The sequence below is a fragment of the Triturus cristatus genome, chromosome 10, assembly GCF_964204655.1.
Source record: "Triturus cristatus chromosome 10, aTriCri1.1, whole genome shotgun sequence".
NCBI classification, from domain to species: domain Eukaryota; kingdom Metazoa; phylum Chordata; class Amphibia; order Caudata; family Salamandridae; genus Triturus; species Triturus cristatus.
The window spans coordinates 166749912-166769408 of record NC_140593.1 but is presented as its reverse complement, the minus strand read 5'-3'; the positions used below and the strand labels follow the sequence as shown (position 1 = coordinate 166769408).

Genomic DNA, 19497 nt, shown 5'->3' with positions numbered 1-19497 from the left:
CGTCTCGCCATCGCCAGACCTCACGGAGGTCTGACCCAGCAAACCCGGCGGAAAAAGGACCATCGGGAAGGGGCTGAGAGGCAGGAGCGTACCCAGGCCCCTGGGGGCCCCGGCGGGTGGGCCCCGGCTCTGCCTTCCCCCCTCTCGGGATCGCCGGACCTCACGGAGCCCTGACCCAGCAAACTCGGAGAAAAAGACCCATCGGGAAGGGGGCTGGGAGGCAGGTGTGCGCACCCGGGCCCCTGGGGGCCCCGCTTCGGGCGGGCCCAGGGGCTGCCTTCCCCCGTCTCGGGATCCACGGACCTCACGGGGCTCTGACCCAGAAAACTCGGAGAGAAAGGACCATCGGGAAGGGGCTGAGAGGCAGGAGCGTACCCGGGCCCCTGGGGGCCCCGGCGGGCGGGCCCCGGGTCTGCCTTCCCCTGATTCAGTATCGCCAAACATCACTTTGGTCTGACTGACCCTCTCCCTAGTAATCCGGAGGAAAATTACCCCCCTTTCTTGTAATCCGTGCGCACGAGGTGACAGAGGGGACCCTCGGCGCGAATGTACCCGACCTCCTGGAGCCCTCGCTGGGATCCGGGAGGCAAATGGACCCTCATCGAGACTTCCAGGCAAGCTCGGCCATCTGGTCGCCCCATAGGAAAGCATTGGGCGCGACCAGATGGCCGAAGGGGCCTGCGCGACCAGATGGCCGAAGGAACGTGCGCGACCAGATGGCCGAGGGGACAGGCGCGACCAGATGGCCGAGGGGAAAGGCAAAAGGGAAGGGGAAGCCTCCCCGGGCCCTCCGGACCCCGCCCCGGGTACCCTGCCGAAGCCCGGGGCGGGGAGGCCGCCCTCCCCGGGGCCCCCAGGGGCCCGGCCGGGGCTCCGGAACCCAGACGAGCGAGGGGAGGCTCCCCGGCCACAACGGAACCCCGTCCCGGGCCTTTGGCAGTGCCGCAGGCTGGGGGACGGGGCCCGGGGCCGGAGACCCCGACCCGGGGCCCGGCCGGGCCCCTGTACCCAGCCGGGGCTCCGGGGACCGCAGGCGCAGGGGAAGCCTCCCCGGGCCCTCTGGACCCCTCCCCGGGCACCCTGCCACGCGGCAGGACCCGGGACGGAGCCCGGGGTGGGGAGGCCACCCTCCCCGGGGCCCCCAGGGGCCCGGCCGGAGCTCCGGGACCCAGACGAGCGAGGGGAGGCTCCCCGGCCCCAACGGAACCCCGTCCCGGGCCTTTGGCAGTGCCGCAGGCCGGGGGACTGGGCCCGGGGCCGAAGGCCTCAACCCGGGGCCCGGCCGGGCCCCTGGAACCAGCCGGGGCTCCGGGGACCGCAGGCGCAGGGGAAGCCTCCCGGGGCCCTCCGGACCCCTCCCCGGGCACCCTGCCACGCGGCAGGACCCGGGACGGAGACCGGGGTGGGGAGCCTGCCCTCCCCGGGGCCCCCAGGGGCCCGGCCGGAGCTCCTGAACCCAATGCAGCCACGGGAGGCACCCCGGCCGCAACGGAACCCCGTCCCGGGCCTTTGGCAGTGCCGCAGGCCGGGGGACGGCGCCCGGGGCCGGAGACCCCGACCCGGGGCCCGGCCGGGCCCCTGGACCCAGCCGGGGCTCCGAGGACCGCAGGTGCAGGGGAAGCCTCCCCGGGCCCTCCGGACCCCTCCCCGGGCACCCTGCCACGCGGCAGGACCCGGGACGGAGACCGGGGCGGGGAGGCCGCCCTCCCCGGGGCCCGGCCGGAGCTCCTGAACCCAATCCAGCCACGGGAGGCACCCCGGCCACAACGGAACCCCGTCCCGGGCCTTTGGCGGTGCCGCAGGCCGGGGGACGGCACCCGGGGCCGGAGACCCCGACCCGGGGCCCGGCCGGGCCCCTGGACCCATCCGGGGCTCCCGGGCCCACAGGCGCAGGGGAAGGCCCTCCGGCCACCCTGCCACACGGCAGGACCCAGTTGCCGGCTGAGGACCGAGAGGGGACCCAGAGTACCCTGTCCCTAGTAATCCGGAGGAAGGCTACCCCCCGTTCTTGAAACCCGCGCGCTCCGAGTGACGGAGGGGACCCTAGGGGCGAACGCACCCGGCCTCCTGGAGCCCCGGCTGGGATCCGAGAGGCAAATGGACCCTCATCGGGACTTCCAGGCCTGGCCCTGCCATCTGGTCGCCCCATTGGAAAGCATTGCGCGCGACCAGATGGCCGAGGGGAAAGGAGCCACCAGGTGGCCGGCAACTGAAAGGACTCCCGCCTGCCCACCCACCAGGGGCTCGGGGTGGGGACTCTGCTTCCCGGCTGGGCCTCAGGCACGGGGAGGACCACCGGAGCTCTCGGGGCCTGGGCGTACCCGGGGGAGGACTGCCCGGGACCCGTGGAGCCCGTCCCTGGGCACTTTGCCATGCCGCGGCCCGGAGGAGGGAAGCCCCGGGGACCTGGGAGGATGTTGCCCGGGCGTAGCCCATCTGGTCCCCGGCAATGAACCGCACAGCCCCGGCATGGGTGTTTCGGCATACCCTGCCCCTACTAATCCGGAGGAAGGATACCCTCCTTTCTTGTAACCCGCGCGCTGCGAGTGACGGAGGGGACCCTAGGCGCGGACGCGCCCGGCCTCCTGGAGCCCTGGCTGGGATCCGGGAGGCGAATGGACCCTCATCGGGACTTCCAGGCCGGCCCGGCCATCTGGTCGCCCCATTGGAAAGCATTGCGCGCGACCAGATGGCCGAGGGGAAAGGAGCGACCGGATGGCCGGCAACTGAAAGGGCTCCCGTCTGCCCGAGCCATAGCGGTAGGGCTCCCGCCTGCCCACCCTCACACCAAGGGCTCGGGGGGGGGACTCTGCTTCCCGGGTTGGCCTCGGGCACGGGGAGGTCCACCGGAGCTCTCGGGGCCTGGGCGCCCGGGGGAGGACTGCCCGGGACCCGTGGAGCCCGTCCCTGGGCACTTTGCCATGCCGCGGCCCGGAGGAGGGAAGCCCCGGAGGCCTGGGAGGATGTTGCCCGGGCGTAGCCCATCTGGTCCCCGGCAATGAACCGCACAGCCCCAGCATGGGTGTTCCGGCATACCCTGCCCCTAATAATCCGGAGGAAGGATACCCCCCTTTCTTGTAACCCGCGCGCTGCGAGTGACGGAGGGGACCCTAGGTGCGGATGCGCCCGGCCTCCCGGAGCCCTGGCTGGGATCCGGGAGGCGAATGGACCCTCATCGGGACTTCCAGGCCGGCCCGGCCATCTGGTCGCCCCATTGGAAAGCATTGCGCGCGACCAGATGGCCGAGGGGAAAGGCGCGACCAGGTGGCCGGCAACTGAAAGGGCTCCCGTCTGCCCGAGCCATAGCGGTAGGGTTCCCGCCTGCCCACGCAGGGCTCCGTGGCTGCAGGGCTCCGGGGCTGCAGGGCTCCGGGGCTGCAGGGCTCCGGGGCTGCAGGGCTCTGGGCCTGCAGGGCTCTGGGCCTGCAGGGCTCCGGGGCTGCAGGGCTCCGGGGCTGCAGGGCTCTGGGGCTGCAGGGCTCCGGGGCTGCAGGGCTCCGGGGCTGCAGGGCTCCGGGGCTGCAGGGCTCTGGGCCTGCAGGGCTCCGGGGCTGCAGGGCTCCGGGGCTGCAGGGCTCCGGGCCTGCAGGGCTCCGGGGCTGCAGGGCCCTGGGCCTGCTAGGGTTCCGGGCCTGCAGGGCTCCAGGGCTCCGTGCTGAAGGGCTCCAGGGTCTGCAGGGCTTTGGGGCTGCAGGCCTCGGGGGACGCCCGGGAGACCCATGGAGCCCGTCCTGGGCACTTTGCCTCGCCGCGGGCTGGAGGAGGAAGCACCCGACGCCCCGGGGAAGTGTCGTCCGGGCTTGGCCCATCTGGTCCCCGCCTGAGAACCGCAATCCCCAGGAGGGGTGTCCCGGCATACCCTGCCCCTACTAATCCGGAGGAAGGCTACCCACCTTTCTTGTAACCCTCGCGCTCCGAGTGACGGAGGGGACCCTAGGCGCGGACGCGCCCGGCCTCCTGGAGCCCTGGCTGGGATCCGCGAGGCGAATGGACCCTCATCGGGACTTCCAGGCCGCCCCGGCCATCTGGTCGCCCCATTGGAAAGCATTGCGCGCGACCAGATGGCCGAGGGAAAGGTGCGACCAGATGGCCGGGACCGGAAGGACTCCCAGCTGCCCATACCGAGCCATAGCGGTAGGGCTCCCGCCTGCCCTTGCAGGGCTCCGGGGCTCTGCACCAGGGTCCCTTGTCCCGGGCAGATGGACACTTGGCAGGCCGCAGGACGTGGGATCCCAGGCCCTGACCAAAAATCAGGAGGCCCGGGGCCGGTCCCTGCTTCTCAACACAGCCAGGCTGGGGAGGTCGGGGAGCCTGCCCAAGCACGAGGGACCCGTCCCGGGCACACAGTCCATGAGGTTGTGCGCTCGTTTTCCACAATTTTCTTCAGAATAGTGCGTAGTTGCGCTAGGCAAAGTCCGCCCAGCCCTACTCAGGATGTGCTCTCGTTTTCCACAAATTTTTTTAAAATTCTGCTACGCAAAGTCCGCCCAGCCCTAATCATTATGGGGCCATGTGTTTCAAACACATGGCCCCATAAAGACAAGAAATCATTTTGCGATGGGAGGAAAGTGAAAGCGGACCGTGCCGTGGCACACAGGAATTCTGAGGGCGCCTGTTCCCAGCACTTCCCCCTCGCCCCTCCTCTCCCATTTGGCTTGTGTTCGCTCGTGGAACCGTAGAGTTCCCGGCTCCTGACACTCCTCTTGCCGCACCCTGGCTTTTCACATTAAATCCAGGCACATTGTATTCTATCCCCGCATTCCTCGATCTTAATGGAGGCATCGAAATCATAGAGCACACAGCTCACTGAAGTGCCTCGACTGGCTGTGGGCGCTGTGCGTGCCAGAGATGAGCCACTGTATGCCGCCGGTCCATATCCTAACTAAATCAACGGGGTCGGAGTTCAGCTGACACAAACAGGAAGTAGCAGAGGAAGCTGTATTCTGTAACCTTTTATTTTAAACTATTTTTGAAAATTCAAGTAACAATCTCCAGAAGTGCGGCAGCAGCACCTCTTTAACAATTCAAAGCGCTTTCGGGAGGGTGCCACCTGGGGAGCTGAGGGGACTTGAGCTGAGTGGACACTGGAGGGGGGCAGGGGAGGGGTGGGGGCTGAGTGGAGGGCTTTCAAGAGGAATGGAGGAAGGGGTCATAGCAGGAAAGCGAGCAAGCGTCACAGCAAACAAAGGTTGTGATGCCTCAGTTTCTGGATTTTTTTTTGTTGCAAAGGCATGATTTGCGGAGCGAAATCTCAGGGAAACTCACTTTGGTGGGTGAATTTTCTAAGGTTCTGGGAGAGTTCACCAAGGCATCTGCTTTCCAGGCCGTCAGGCAGGCAGAGGGGGCTGGCTCCGAATTCCTGATTTGTGTCTGTACATCGTATATTAGAATCCGCCGTTTGATCCTGGGCAAATTCTTGCCTGTCCTTGAGGCATCTTTATCAAGTGAGCGTGTGTGCTCCTAGACTCGGTTTTAGAATGGCACCAGTCGGTGCCTTGGAAGACAAAACAATGGTGTGAAAACACGGGTGTCTATGTTGTGTGAAACACATCAAAGGAAAACAAGGAGGGGTCTGTCGTGTACTGTAGTGCCAGTACCATTGCCCCTGCAACTTTCTCCACCTCCTTTCTTGCAAAGCGCTATATGTGACAGCTCCTCTCCTTTCTTCCAAGGCGCTGTATGTTGCAGCATCTCTCTCGCTCCTCCACTCTTCTTCCCTCTGCCTCTCTCCTCCTCTCACCTTCCTTTTGAAGCGTATGTGGCTACATCTTCCCCTCTCTCCCTGTCTTTCTCTCCTCGTCCTTCCACTTTACTCCCTCCACCTTTCTGCCTCTTCTTAATTTCGAGGCGCTGTCTGTGCCAGCACCTCTCTTCCTCTCTCCTTCCACCCCTCTCTATTTCCTGCTCTCGCCTTCCTTCTGAGGCGCTGTATGTGTCAGCAGGTCCCTTTCTTGCACCCCCACGCCTTGCACGTTTTCCCTTTGCACAAATCGTGTTCCACAGTGTAACTGTTGACACTGTCTGCACGTTTGCCGTAGAGCCCTTTTACGACCTCCTGATGGACGATAATCAAATCCCACTACCGACAGCCATCAATAAGATCCTTTTCCAAATAACTAATGAGTTTATCACACGGCAAACAGTGCGCTACATGAGGCCTAATGCTGTCAGCTGCTTTATTGTGTGTGAGCTGAGAGCTCTGTGGGCTGTTAGAGCTGTGAGAGCTGTAAAAGCTGTAAAAGCTGTGTGATCTATCTGAGCTGTGTATGCTGTGAGAGTTGTGTGAGCTGTGTAAGAAATTTGAGCTGCAAGAGCTGTGTAAGCTGTGAGAACTGTGAGAGCTGTTTGAGCTGTTTGAGCTGTGAGAGCTGTTTGGGCTGTGAGAGCTGTTTGAGCTGTGTGGACTGTGAGAGCTGTGTGGACTGTGAGAGCTGTGTGGACTGTGAGAGCTGTTTGAGCTGTGAGAGCAGTGTGGACTGTGAGAGCTATTTGGGCTGTGTGAGCTGTGTGGGCTGTGAGGGCTGTGAGAGCTGTGTGGGCTGTGTGAGCTGTGAGGGCTGTGTGAGCTGTGAGAGCTGAGTGGGCTGTGAGAGCTGTGAGGGCTGTGTGCTATGCGAGCTGTGAGAGCTGTGTATGCTGTGAGAGTTGTGTGAGCTGTGTAAGAAATGAGAGCTCAGCTGTGTAAGCTGTGAGAGCCGTGCGAGGAGTGAGAGCTGTTTGAGCTATGTGAGGTGTGTGAGAGCTATGATCCGGGAAGTCTAATGGAAGTGCACTTCAGTTTTCAAACGGATTAATTTTGGGTATTTGGATTTAGTCACCCACTCCTGTTCTATGCAAAGATTGGAATTAGTTCAAATCAAGCTAACTGCTCGTGGTATGTCGATGATAAAATCAAAGGGGCGCCCTGTACAAACTGGGTATTTCCCCTGGGGAGACAGCACCCGCCTCTTAAGCACACAAGAAAACGCGCCAAAAATCCGCTTTTCCTCACCACTGACCCTTACCCAGGAGTCCAGGACCGACCCACAGCGCACTTTGTATTCATCTATGTTTATGATTAAATCCCATGTTCAGGGGAGACGGTTGATAGTTAATCACCGCTGGGCGTCACTTCCCCTGATTTAATGAAACACCATAAGACGCTATCTAGCTGGCAAGACGGCTCAGCGAGTTGAACGCTGGCTGGCAACAAATGCTGCGATTAGGTGCCACTAGTTTGATTCCTAGCAAGCCAGACTCAGCCTTTCATCATTCTGCGGTCGGTAACTAGAGTACCATAAATTGGTAAAAAAATAACACCTGGTATTTACAGTGATTAGAAGTAGTGTCAAGTGGTATATAAAACATTATAATTGATACATAGTCTAAAATGTTGTCTTTGATCTTGCATTACATTCACGACGGAGCTGTGAGAGTTGTGTGAGGAATGAGAGCTGAGTGGGCTGTTAGAGCTGTGTGGGCTGTGAGAGCTGTCTCAACTGTAAGAGCTGTGTGGACTGTGAAAGTTGTTTGAGATGTGAGAGCTGTGAGGGCTGTGTGAGCTGTGTGGCCTGTGAGAGCTGTGTGGGCTGTGAGTTTGTGAGAGCTGTTTGAGCTGTGTGAGCTAAGCGAGCTGTGAGAGCTGTGTATGCTGTGAGAGTTGTGTGAGCTGTGTAAGAAATTTGAGCTGCGAGAGCTGTGTAAGCTGTGAGAGCCGTGTGAGGAATGAGAGCTTTCTGAGCTGTGAGAGCTGTTTGAGCTGTGAGAGCTGCGAGAGCTGTGAGAGCCATGTGAAGAATGAGAGCTGTGAGAGCTCTGTGAGCTGTGGGAGCCATGACAGTCTTCAGAGCTGTGCGATCTCTGTGAGCTGTGGGAGGTTTGTGAGCTGTTCAAGTTCTGAGAGCTTTGTGAGCTGTGTGAGGATTGAGAGCAGTGAGAGCTGTGTAAACTGGGAGAGTTGTAACGGTTGTGAGAGCTGTGTGAACTGTGAGACACTTGAGAGTTGTGAGAACTGTGTGAGCTCTGAGACCTGTGTGAGCTGAGAACTGTGAGAGCTATATGAGCTGTGAGAGCTGTGTGAGCTTCGTGAGCTGTGTGACTTCTGAGAGCTGTGTGAGCTGTGTCAGCTCTGGTCACACTCCAGGGTGTATCATCCCTTTGTGCCCGGGCTCAGAAATAGGTTGCCCAGCATTAAGGATTGTGTAAAACACACATAGTGATATTGTCTATAACTTTTTTACAAAAGAAAAAAAAAAAACAATGACATTTACAATGACAATAGCTCAAATAATGTCAGTGCGAGACCTATTGCATTGTAAATGCTTGTTGGTTAATGGGTTAACTCTTGTAATCTCAGGAGAAACCCTTCCATTCTTAACCCCAGGGTGGCCCTGGTAGAATTAGAAGGAATTCGAGACGATGGCTAGCTGGGGAGGGTGGAAGGTGTCATTTTAGTTTTTGCAAATCATTGGTGGGATGAATAGATAGGGTCGTTGAGAATTGTAGTATTGATTAGGTAATAGAGTGGGTGGACATGGATTATGATTTTTGACAAATTGCAAGCAATTACCAGTTTATGCGAAGGAAGGGGCTATGGGTGGAAATGTGGGCAATTGACACAAGTATAGAAGATTTAATTAAAAGACCCTTGAGACATGTGGTGCACCTTCTGCTAACCCCCGCATAGGTTTGGTTGTGGCGTATGTGAAGTGCATGTATCAATGGACGCGTCTTCCTGTGTGCATATCAGATGTGGTGCTCTGAGCCCAGTGTGCTGATGGGGCAGGTCTGCTCCTGCTTAGCTACAGAGGAGGGCAGCCATTGAGAATGACACCCCAGAAGTTAAGGGTGAGAAGACCCCATACTGAAGCCTGTTCTTCCACGGATTGATATCTTCTTCAGTTAACACGACACCATTACTTTAGAAAACGCTCTGGCTGAAAAGGAGCATTTTCCTTAGCTTGGTTACTTTTTCATACAGTTTCCATAACAACTTGATGTGATGCAGTACATAACTGTTCTTATGCTGAAATCGTTTGGCTTCCATGCACGTGTAATAGTCCTGTCAACAGAATATTTTATTAACTGTTTATCTGCCAGTTTGTGCCGTAGGCTGTGTGATCCTGGGCTGACACCTTCCGGGTGTTGTGGCTTGTAAACAGAAGACGGGGCGCTGGGGTTTGAAACAAGAAATGCTTCCAGCCCCCAAATAACTCACACACCTTAAAACATAGATGTACGTTTACCTTGCATAGCCAGAAAACCCAGTCTTATAGCACATGCAATGTCATAAAAACCACCAGAACATCTACCATCTGACGTGGCACTCCAATAGTCCTGTCTTGGAAAACAACTTATAACAAACAGGCCACAAACGATTGGGAGCGTCAGGCTTGGAAACCGAGGGCCACCTACCACACACAACCTACTGGAACCTTTATCTATTTAATATATTTACTTGTTTGTTTATTTATTTAGTTTTATAGAACACAACCATGGTCCTTAGGCACCAGAGTGCTCTACAGAGACGGGATAATGGCCTACAGAGCATCTTATAAAAATGTGAAGAAAGAAAAGTATAGAATTAAGGTTACAGATAGATTACATATGTTCAATACATTTATAAAACAAAAAGTTCACCTGTATGCAGCAAGGTACAAATGGAAAATGAATTACCAAGTGCCGAATATCAAAAAAAGCATAGCCAAAGAGCTACTCGAATAAATGGTTACAGACATCTCTCAAAATAAGAAATAACCCGGAAGTGATAGTGATCTGGCTGGACGTCTGCTAAAAAGTGGTGTTTGCCCCATCTGCTGTCTAAACAGTGCTTTGATGTCAAAGGCACTGTGGCAGACAGGATATCCACCACTTTTTTTGTAGATCTCTAGCATCCACCCAGCTCCAATTAAGGCTCTATGAGTTTCCAATTGTAAGGACTTTGAATCTTGTGACTGCCAGAAAAAGGGCCTTTGCATGCACTTGCATACATTATCTGCGCCACTTGTAGCGTTTCAACCCGTGTATAAGTTAAGAAGTTAATGTTTGGAAAAAGAATTGCAAATGGTATTATTATCAACAAAGTTGTAATGTTGGTAGTGTTCACAATATTTACATACAAATTGTGTTGTAATCTGATGTTGTTATAATGCATCCTCCCCGTGGTTCCTCAGTTCCTTGCTGCTCGGCCAGTGTATTGTGTGTTGTAATGGACTGATGATGAGCGCCTGAGCTGTCAGAGTGTCAGTTGGAGGGAGTGGGCTGAGCAGTGAGGATGTTGCTCCTGGTGGGGTATTTTCCCCTCTAACTTATAACCTGTAACGTAACTACAACTTCTTCAATAAATCTATAACGTACTATCTATGTGACCTGGATACCCCATTCTTGACCACTAAGGAGGTATCCTGTATTTTGAGCACATTGTCATTCCCTAGCGTCTCCCGTACTCTATAAAGGCACCCTTGAAAAGCATTCTACATGTGGCAGCACATCTTATCCAAGGCTTGGAGAAGTTTAACCACAACAACCCAGTGCTGGAGGAATTACAAGCCCACATCATCATTAAGTTGATAAAATCCCATACAAAGCCAATGGAAGCAATGCCTCACATACCTGGTACAGAAAGTGACCACCTCCAGTAAACAGCGCCACGCCAGACCATTGCCAGACTAGAGATGAATACATTCAGAAGTCCAGAAGGCTGGCCTATGGCAACATTACCATCAACAATTAAACCACTACACCCTCCTCCAATTTGAAAAGAAATTGAATAAGCATCTCTTCGAAGAGCACTACCACCCCACACGATAGCAACATACGTATATCCTGCCTCTTTATAAACAATATTGAATGAGAAGAGTTGGCCTAACGGCTAGGGTGGTCGACCTCGAATCTGGGGAACTGGGTTCGAGTCTCAGCAATGATGATGCTGAACATCCTGTGATTATGGGCAAATCACTGAATCTCCCCATGCCTAACAAAAGTGAATGTGTCTTCATGTAATGCAACTGGTGCTATGTAAAGCGCTCTGATACCCGATTCGGGTCAAGTTTGCGCTATATAAAACTTTGTAATAAAAAATAAAAAAACATTATATCCTGGGCCTTATGTTTGGTGTTGAGCACTCCATGTCTCTTCAGCTAGGTTGAGGAGAAGTAAAACAACTTAAGTACATACATGCATCCCTGTGAAATAACCACGTCCTTGTGCTTAGTGGTGACTTTTGATAAATACAATATGTGCACGATCCCGAGTAGTAAATGTTGAAGCAAAAAATACTCAATGCACTTCAGTCACGATGTGTTGGTTCTAACGTTTTGGCATCTGAAAGTAGCGATAATAGACACTGTTGTGTCACAACGGGTGCGTAATGATCTGTGTCCTGCACTGAGCCCAAAAAGCACAGCCAGTGACTGACTCAACTTTCTTCTCCTGCCTGCATGTCATCACATCTTTTATCTCAGCAACTTCCACCATTGTACCAGTCCCAATCTCTCTAAGAGGAAGAACTGAGCCGGGTAGGAGCAGGCCAACTAAAGGGGGGGAGGAGGGTAACAAATTATGAAGAGAAGTGGAAAGGTGCACAGTGGCAAAAACTGGGGAAGCCGGCGCGAGATCAAAAATCATAATGGAGTTAGAGGTGTTCCACAGTGAAAGACAAGATGAAGGACATCAACCAAAAAATCAATCGCGTCGAAACAGGCAGCATAATGCTGCATATCAGAAATACTTTGATTTTAACCGAGGGATCCAGAAATTCAAATTTTGGCAGATATGAGTTTGAGAGGTATGGAAAGCTGGAGCAGTGAGGGCATTTATCGACTGTTGCCAAGCGTGTGAATGCAATGCGAGCATGAGCGTTGAATACTGGATTGGAAGGAAGTTGCACAACTCAGGTAGAAGTTGCTCTCAGATATTTCCAAAGAATTTGAATTCACAAATATGAAAAGTGCACTTGGCCCTCTAGACTGCTTTCGAAAATACTGTATGTTTTAGTCTTAATGAATGTGTGAAAAGATTTGAGGTGCCTTTTATGGTTAACAGCAAGGATGATTTACTTGTCAAAAACACAGCTATTACCGTAGTAAGAGGGATTCTTTGAATTTTAAAATGTTTTTGTTAAAATGTTCTAAAGATAAAAGTGTACAGTTACTTCCGAATGTTATTTTGTCTATTCACTTGTGTAGCATTGTTTAGTTTGTGCCAAACTAAATGAGCTATATTGTACATTGTAATTGGAAGGGATTTAAATTGTAAATATGATGAGTGAACTGGTATATTCATTGAATAATTTGGCAAATAAAATCTTGAGTTGGGATGTACTTAAAGTACAATTAAGAACAAGGATAATTTTTCGCTAAGAAAACGACTGTGGTTGGCATAGAAACATGGTTCCATTTAATTTTAATAGTTTTTAAAGTGGACCATGTATTCAGTTGTACCAACAGGTGTGTTTAAATGGTGTGTCTCACATCAAAATACACTATATGTTACAGTAAAGTGATGGCAGTTAATGGAGACGCCCTTGCCTCAAAGATGCAGCTCTACAAACGTCATTGCCTGAATGTAAGTCACATACAACTGCTGTGAATACTTGGAGCAAGAATATAGTAAAGTAATGGGAGTAAACAGAGACGTCCTTGACTTTAAGATGCAACTCTGCAAGTGTTATCGCCTGAATGTAAGTCAAATGCAATTGCTACGAACTGGTGTTGGAAACGTTTCTGTAGTAAAGTAGTAGTAGTAAACAGAGATGCCCTTATCTTATCCCCTGAATGTAAGTCAAATGGAACTGCTAGGAACTGGTATTAGGAAGAATGATACAGTAAAATAGTGGTAGTAAACAGAGATGGCATTGACTCTAAGATGTGCTCTACAAGCACCATCGCCTGAATATAAGTCAAACGCAACTGCTGGAACTAGTATTGGGAACACTGCTGTAGTAAAGTAGGGGTAGTAAAAAGAGATGCTCTTGACTTATCCCCAAATGTAAGTCAAATGCAGCTGCAAAGAACTAGTATTGTGAGCACCGACTCAAAAACTCTAGAAGCTTCCTGTCGGAGAACAGTGACGTCAACTCATCCAAAAACCAAAAGTCGTAGAGGTGACATCACACACTTTGACACCTGATGACATCACCGGCCTAACCTCTTGTCATACTCTCAGCCTTTCAACGAAACCCATTCCCAGCTGAGGGATTAGGAAAAGGGATGCAGGAAGAAAGTAATTAGGACTCTGATTACTTTATGTTTCTGCCGCTACCTTCATGATACCCCAAGACCAGGAGTAGACAGCGAAGTGTCCATTACTGCCAACCTTGGTGACTGGTGAACTGGATGAAATGGATGGAATTACATGTAGTCCTGGTTTATGGGTGATGGCCATGCCACCTGGCTTAGAGTACCTATGAAACACAGACCCACCCCCAAGTCTTTCCCCATTGTTTTGGTGTTGCTAGATCTGCAATTAGGCAAAGGGATTTCCTACAATGTCTTGTGTTCTCCCACTCACCCCCATCATGTCTAACCCTTTAATAGCTGTCAAAGATGAAAATGAACCCCATCACAGCTTGACATTATGGATGTCCAGAGTAGCCTCTCCTTTCCATCAGTACTCGTCTGAAGGAATGGATCCGCCATGCTAACAGCATCCAACGTTACTTGGAATAGAATGGGCAGTCATGTATCCAGCCACGCCTTCATCAGCGTACCCCAGCTCCAGCAGCTCTCACATGCACAATGTGAGAGCTGCTAATGGTGGAAAGTGGGGAGCTGCTAATCTGAAAGTGATCTCGCCCTCACATGACCACAATGACTTCAAAGAAGACATAAATGGAATGACTCGTAGGTCCTCTTTGCAAGTTGGTCGGAATAGTTTGGAGTCTTTACCAAATGTTGCAAATACTTTTCCCCGATGGTGGTGTATATACCATGTGTTGTAAATACCTCCCATTCAAAGTTTCAACAAAGAAAAGAGAGATAACATGCAGAATCATTTTTAAAAAACAGAATGAAACATTTTGCCATTTATGGGCTTTTTCCCTAAAATATTTGGTCAGGACAGCCCTATCGGAATCGATCAGAGGAAAACTGTGAGGGTAAAATGATTGATAGTTTTTAAAAAATAGTATTTATTCATTTTAAATGTTATTCACACAGATACATGTACATTGGGAAAATAATTGATAGATAACTAAATAATTCCAAACTATGTGCAAACTCTTGTTTGCAAGGATATTGGAATTTAGCCCTCAAATTGTAAGGAGGTCCAATTTTTCTAATACAACTTGTACTCCATGCTCCACATCTGCGGTAAATACAACAGATGGTCTGCGATTGATGTTTAGTGCTCACTCTGCATTAATGCATTAAACAGCAGGTACCCTACATGCAGAATCAGGCTAGTATAATTTGCATTTAAAACTGAACCCAATCTATTCCTAATCTAACAGGTTGGTTTTCTACAAAGGGAAGAGGCGGTAATGATTCTGAATAACACGAGTAGAGCACTGGCAACGAAGACTCATCTTTGGCCATCTCTTCACTAATATCAAAATAACTTTTAACAAACTTTGTAGGCTCGTACAATACATGTCCACCACTGACACCTCACGTGATCTCAAGATGATGTGCTATGCTCTGAATATTTGTATGGTGCTTTCCATACCCTTTGCAAGGGACAAAGGTGAAATCTGCCCTCCATCCTTCTCAGGTCAGGATATGAGCTATTATTAAATTAGGTAATAATAACCCCTGCATTTAATTCACATGAAAATAACCGAAGTGAAATGTAAAAGGCTCTATAATAAATAGAAACCTGTATTCCCTGTGTAAAAAGTCTGTCTCTAATTTCCTCATTACAGTTAAGTTGTGCTAACATAAAGTCATAATGCCACCTACCAGCAGCCAGGATGAAAGACGCAAAGATCATAATGTAGTCCTCCTGCAGTGTATTTACCACTTCACACCTCAGGCTGCCGGCCTCTGGTCTTGCATCCACATCATAATTCCCACCAACGATGTTATTTGTAGGTGTCAGCGTTGGCACGGATACAATGGGTGCATAAGATTGCTACAAAATTGATCAGATCTGGCGGCTCACCATAAGGTTATGAGACTGGAAAAGGCGGTCACAAATAAAACACCCCCGTGGTGCAGTTCGCAGCTACCTATTGTGGGGGACATTGCAGGGCTATAGGGCGTAGGACATGACAGGGATCTAAGAGACAGGAGATGTGGAGATTGAAAGACACTTCCTGTGGTTTATGAAGCTATAAAAGACATGTGATATATCTGTAAGTGAGGGTGTTAACTATCTACACTTCAAGCACACCTTGGGGAATGTATTTCCTTAACAGATTACATACCAAACAACAACCCCATAGAATGTAGGACACTCTGGGCATAAACAAATCCCAAAGCTATCTCCCAGATATACAGAACTCTACTTAACCATGGCGCGTATGACTGAAGTTGGCTTCTGTGTCAATGGAAGGCTGACCTGGGTACCAGGGATGACACCGACTGGGAGGAGTCCCTTTGTAGCCTAGAGAGGTTGCACTAAGGATGCTATCTAGTGCATTTCAAGATATTGCAAAAGGTCAAGTACACATGCTCTCTACTATACGAAATAGGAAGAAGTCAAGAAAACATTTGCTTGAGGGGCTGTAACATGAAAAGATACCATGTGCATTAAGTTGTAGGAGTGCTCAGAAACTTAACCATTCTATCCATGAGAACTTGAAATGGATAAAAGGAATAACAGTCTCCACAGAAGGGAAGACTATTCATTTAGGAATCCGGGGTGATGACGTGACACCAAAATATTCCAAAGCACTTTGGAACCTGGGACTGATAGCCAGCAGCCAAAATGGATACAATAAGGCTCTCGCGTAGTCCAGTATTACCAGAATTTGATACATGGTTTAGAAATATGGATTGGTGTCTCAGTTTACAGAAAGCGACTTATGGCACCAAAGACTGCGCCAACAACATCGAGACAATCTGTGGGCCATCGATCCAACATCGTGGACTGTAATGACTAACCATCTGCCAAGACCGAGAGTACAATTCAGGAAACTGGAAATTTAGTCCACCAATTACCGTTGGCTGATTGATGGGATCTGTAATGCTACATACTTCCTTGATGCCATGTGTACTCCTTCTAGTGCACACTTTAACCTCAAAGTTATGAAATGTATATGTATAATTAAAAAGTAAAATGTTTAATTAAAAAATGATATGATCTAAAGAACGCTTTGGAACATTCTCTCCTGCATACATTTTTAGAAAACAGCAGAAAAATGTGCATTTTGAGCAAACTGGGAAAGTACCAGAAACATTAAAGATTACTTCATAGAGGAGTGCTGGTTATTCACCACCAAGAAAATATTCAGAAAGTAAGGGAGTGACAGAGCATATTACACGACTACAATTCTACATGAGTAGTCAAAATCTGTCCTAACTCAAAAATATGTAGTTTGGTGGGTTCCTGGTGGCTGTGCATACATCCTCTCATGTTTAAAGTATTCTAAGCTCTGTACTGGGGTGTCACTAGCAGATAAATCAACTTTATTGAGCAGTTTACCCACAGCAATCAGCTTTATCGTGGTGTCGCGTAAACTAGATAGCATCAAAAGGAAGCCTTGCGAATAGCCCCACCACATAGAGAACTGAACACAGCACCTGAGAAAAAAAATATTATACTGTTTCTTACTTGAGATGTCAGAAAAAAACCTCTAACCGTAGAAAAATGGAAACAACGTATTTTGTGCTTGGTTCCAAGGCACACGCATTATATACAACTCCGTATACACCCTCAAAGTACTGGAGCAAGGTCACACTTTCACTCCCTCCCACTCACTTTTGAAGAGTTGCCTAGGCAACCATCATCTCTATTCTTGATGACGGAAATACTGCATCTGAATGATTCTAGTTTATACAGAGTGGTTCGGCGGGCTCACTATGAGGGGGGGGGGGGGGGGGGAGGACCAGGCAGGAATAAGAACCAGGCAAAGCCTTTACCTATTCACCTACGTTAGCTCTGTATAGGTTTCTAATGGGCCTGTAGATAGCGTACCCCGTGCTGAGATTGTCTACGCATTCTAAAATGGGGGTGGGGTAGGGATCTTAGAAGACCAAAAGTGTTTTGACGTTCAAGGGCCAGATGAAAAGTCCGCGGCCAGGGGTTATTCAGGTCCACAAGCAGAGCAGAACAGGTGGGTTTTGACAATTGCTCTGAACTGCATGTGATCTGGTTTCAGGTAGAGTAGAGACAGCACAGAGTCCATAGGGTGATGCCTTCGATTTGCAGCCGACAAAGGTGGAACCTCATCTTATGGAAGAACAAGAGGTTCATAGACGCTGAACCCGGTCACTTGGTAGACTGATAGGTTAGGAACACTCTAGATAGACTATCTGGCGCAGGGACATCTCTTTTAAAAAGGCCAGCAACAAATTACACCTGGTATATGGGATGGAAAAGCAGCCTTCCCATTGGATGGATCAGTCTGCAATTCAGACACCTGCCTGTTGCGGTGAGGAGGGAGCATCCTCGTCTGTCTGTAGAGCCACTGCACCTGTTCCACCAAGTGATCTCCCACTGAGTGACCGTCCCACTGTGGACCACTATGTATCCAGCCATCCATCACTCGTACGCTACAGGTTGCACACCGCTTTGTGCCGTTGTGTGCTTTTCTTGAATTCAGTTGTCAGCAGGGATACCCCTATAAGACAGCACTAACCTCTCAAAGCCTCGCTCAATCACTCAGTACGCGTGTTACAACATAAGGTGCTTCAAGTCGAACCACTGGGCTTGATCATGGAAGGTGATCAATTAAACATTGAAGAGATCTGAAAAACTTGCTTATCTGTCTGTGTTTGAAAAACCAAGGAAGATTTTTTCTATAGCAGGGTGTGACTTAATCCTGGACGTTCAGGAGTAGGTCATGAACGACTTCGAATCATGCCACAAAAGTTCAAGAACCATGAATAGGTGCAAGGTGCTAATTGGAAATTAATACTAGGTTATTGAACGCAGGGGGTTCCATTACAGGTTGCTTGGAAATATTGCATGTTTAGTCCCAAGTTCCCAAATACATCGGTCATTTCAGGATGTAGGAATGTTGGGGTATTCTGAATAGTCCCCAAAGAGTGCAACGAGAAATGACAAAGCACCGCACCCAATTCCAAGAGTAAATCACTATTTTCTAGCCATTTCTATCCAGACATTTACCAAGCTGGTGTGATATCTGGGACAGGGTGCGGAGGGGCTGGGTTGGGTGGGAGGCTAGCAGCTATGCCGTCACCCTTCATGAGTTTTAAATCCTGATTCGCTTTTTCCAACAGACTGGCATGGAAGGTAACCCCAATTGACTGACCACTAACTTTGGGCTTCCAGATAGCGTGCTACTTGCTGTAAAGTGCTTCAACACCTCGCCAGGGGTAATAAGCACCATAGATATGCAATTTCAATTCAATGTACGCCTATTTACTCTTGTTCCGCTGTGACCCACTCCACCCTTGCTGTGTCCCCCTCTCCGCTTTCCTTTCATCATGGCGTCCTGGCACAACCTACCAGCACTAGGCAGGACCTATGAAATCGATAATAGAAAAATAAGTGAACATATGCAATGATCAGTCTACAGACTTCATTACTGGGAAGAGAGACAGATTAAAAGCCAAGTTTACCAATCAACACAAGCTCCTGCACGTGCTCTGCACACTGCCGCTGCCATTTCTCCGCTTCATTAAACAAAATGTATGTAAGCATCTTGGCAGACAAGCGTACAAAAGAACACGAGTTACACGCACGCGCCTGTTGTTTTCCTGCAAGAACATTTCACTAAAACCTATGTTCAACTTTAATTTTCTGCTTGGAACAACTGGCGGAGAAATAGCATAGGCTGTGCCTACGTAAGTGATCAAGCGTTTAACACGTGCTATCTACTTCCCAAAGGCCCAACCTCACCTGGCTAAACCGTCACCACTCAGTACTGGATCAGGTCCGTTTCCATGGAAACACTGTTGGGGTTTGACGATAGATACTGTTCAGTGTGGATGATCCCCACAGGCTAAACAGCGAAAACCCCTTTTACCACGATTTCAAGAATGTGGGTTTGAAGCGGTAGTATATGGGTGTGGCAATACAGCAATACCCCAACAGGACCACAACAAAACACCACATCACTATATTGCAATAGCAACCAACAATAACATAACAGCAATACAACATATCAAGCCACACGGTACATAAAAGCAACAATTTAATGCAAGATCACAAAACACTAAAATAAAACATAGCAATAAAAGTAAGACACTCAACGCAAGAACATAACAGATTGAGGCTACACTCAATTCAACAAGGCAACAAAATACCAATACAATACAAAAATATAGTAATATAGCCATATAAGTGAGTTGTGATATGTTCTTTGTGCAAAAGTGTTGTTGCTGTATTATGTACTTTAGGGTGCTTTTGGTGTTTTCTGCTATTGTGTTCTGCTATTGTGTTTTTATCGTG

The 19497-nt window shown here is 50.3% G+C and overlaps 1 protein-coding gene across 7 annotated transcripts in view; it reads right to left on the bottom strand.

The window, feature by feature from the left end:
- Positions 1-19497, bottom strand: part of NHSL2 (NHS like 2) — a 1089020-nt gene that overhangs the window by 164724 nt on the left and 904799 nt on the right. The gene's annotated exons all lie outside the window — the stretch shown is intronic.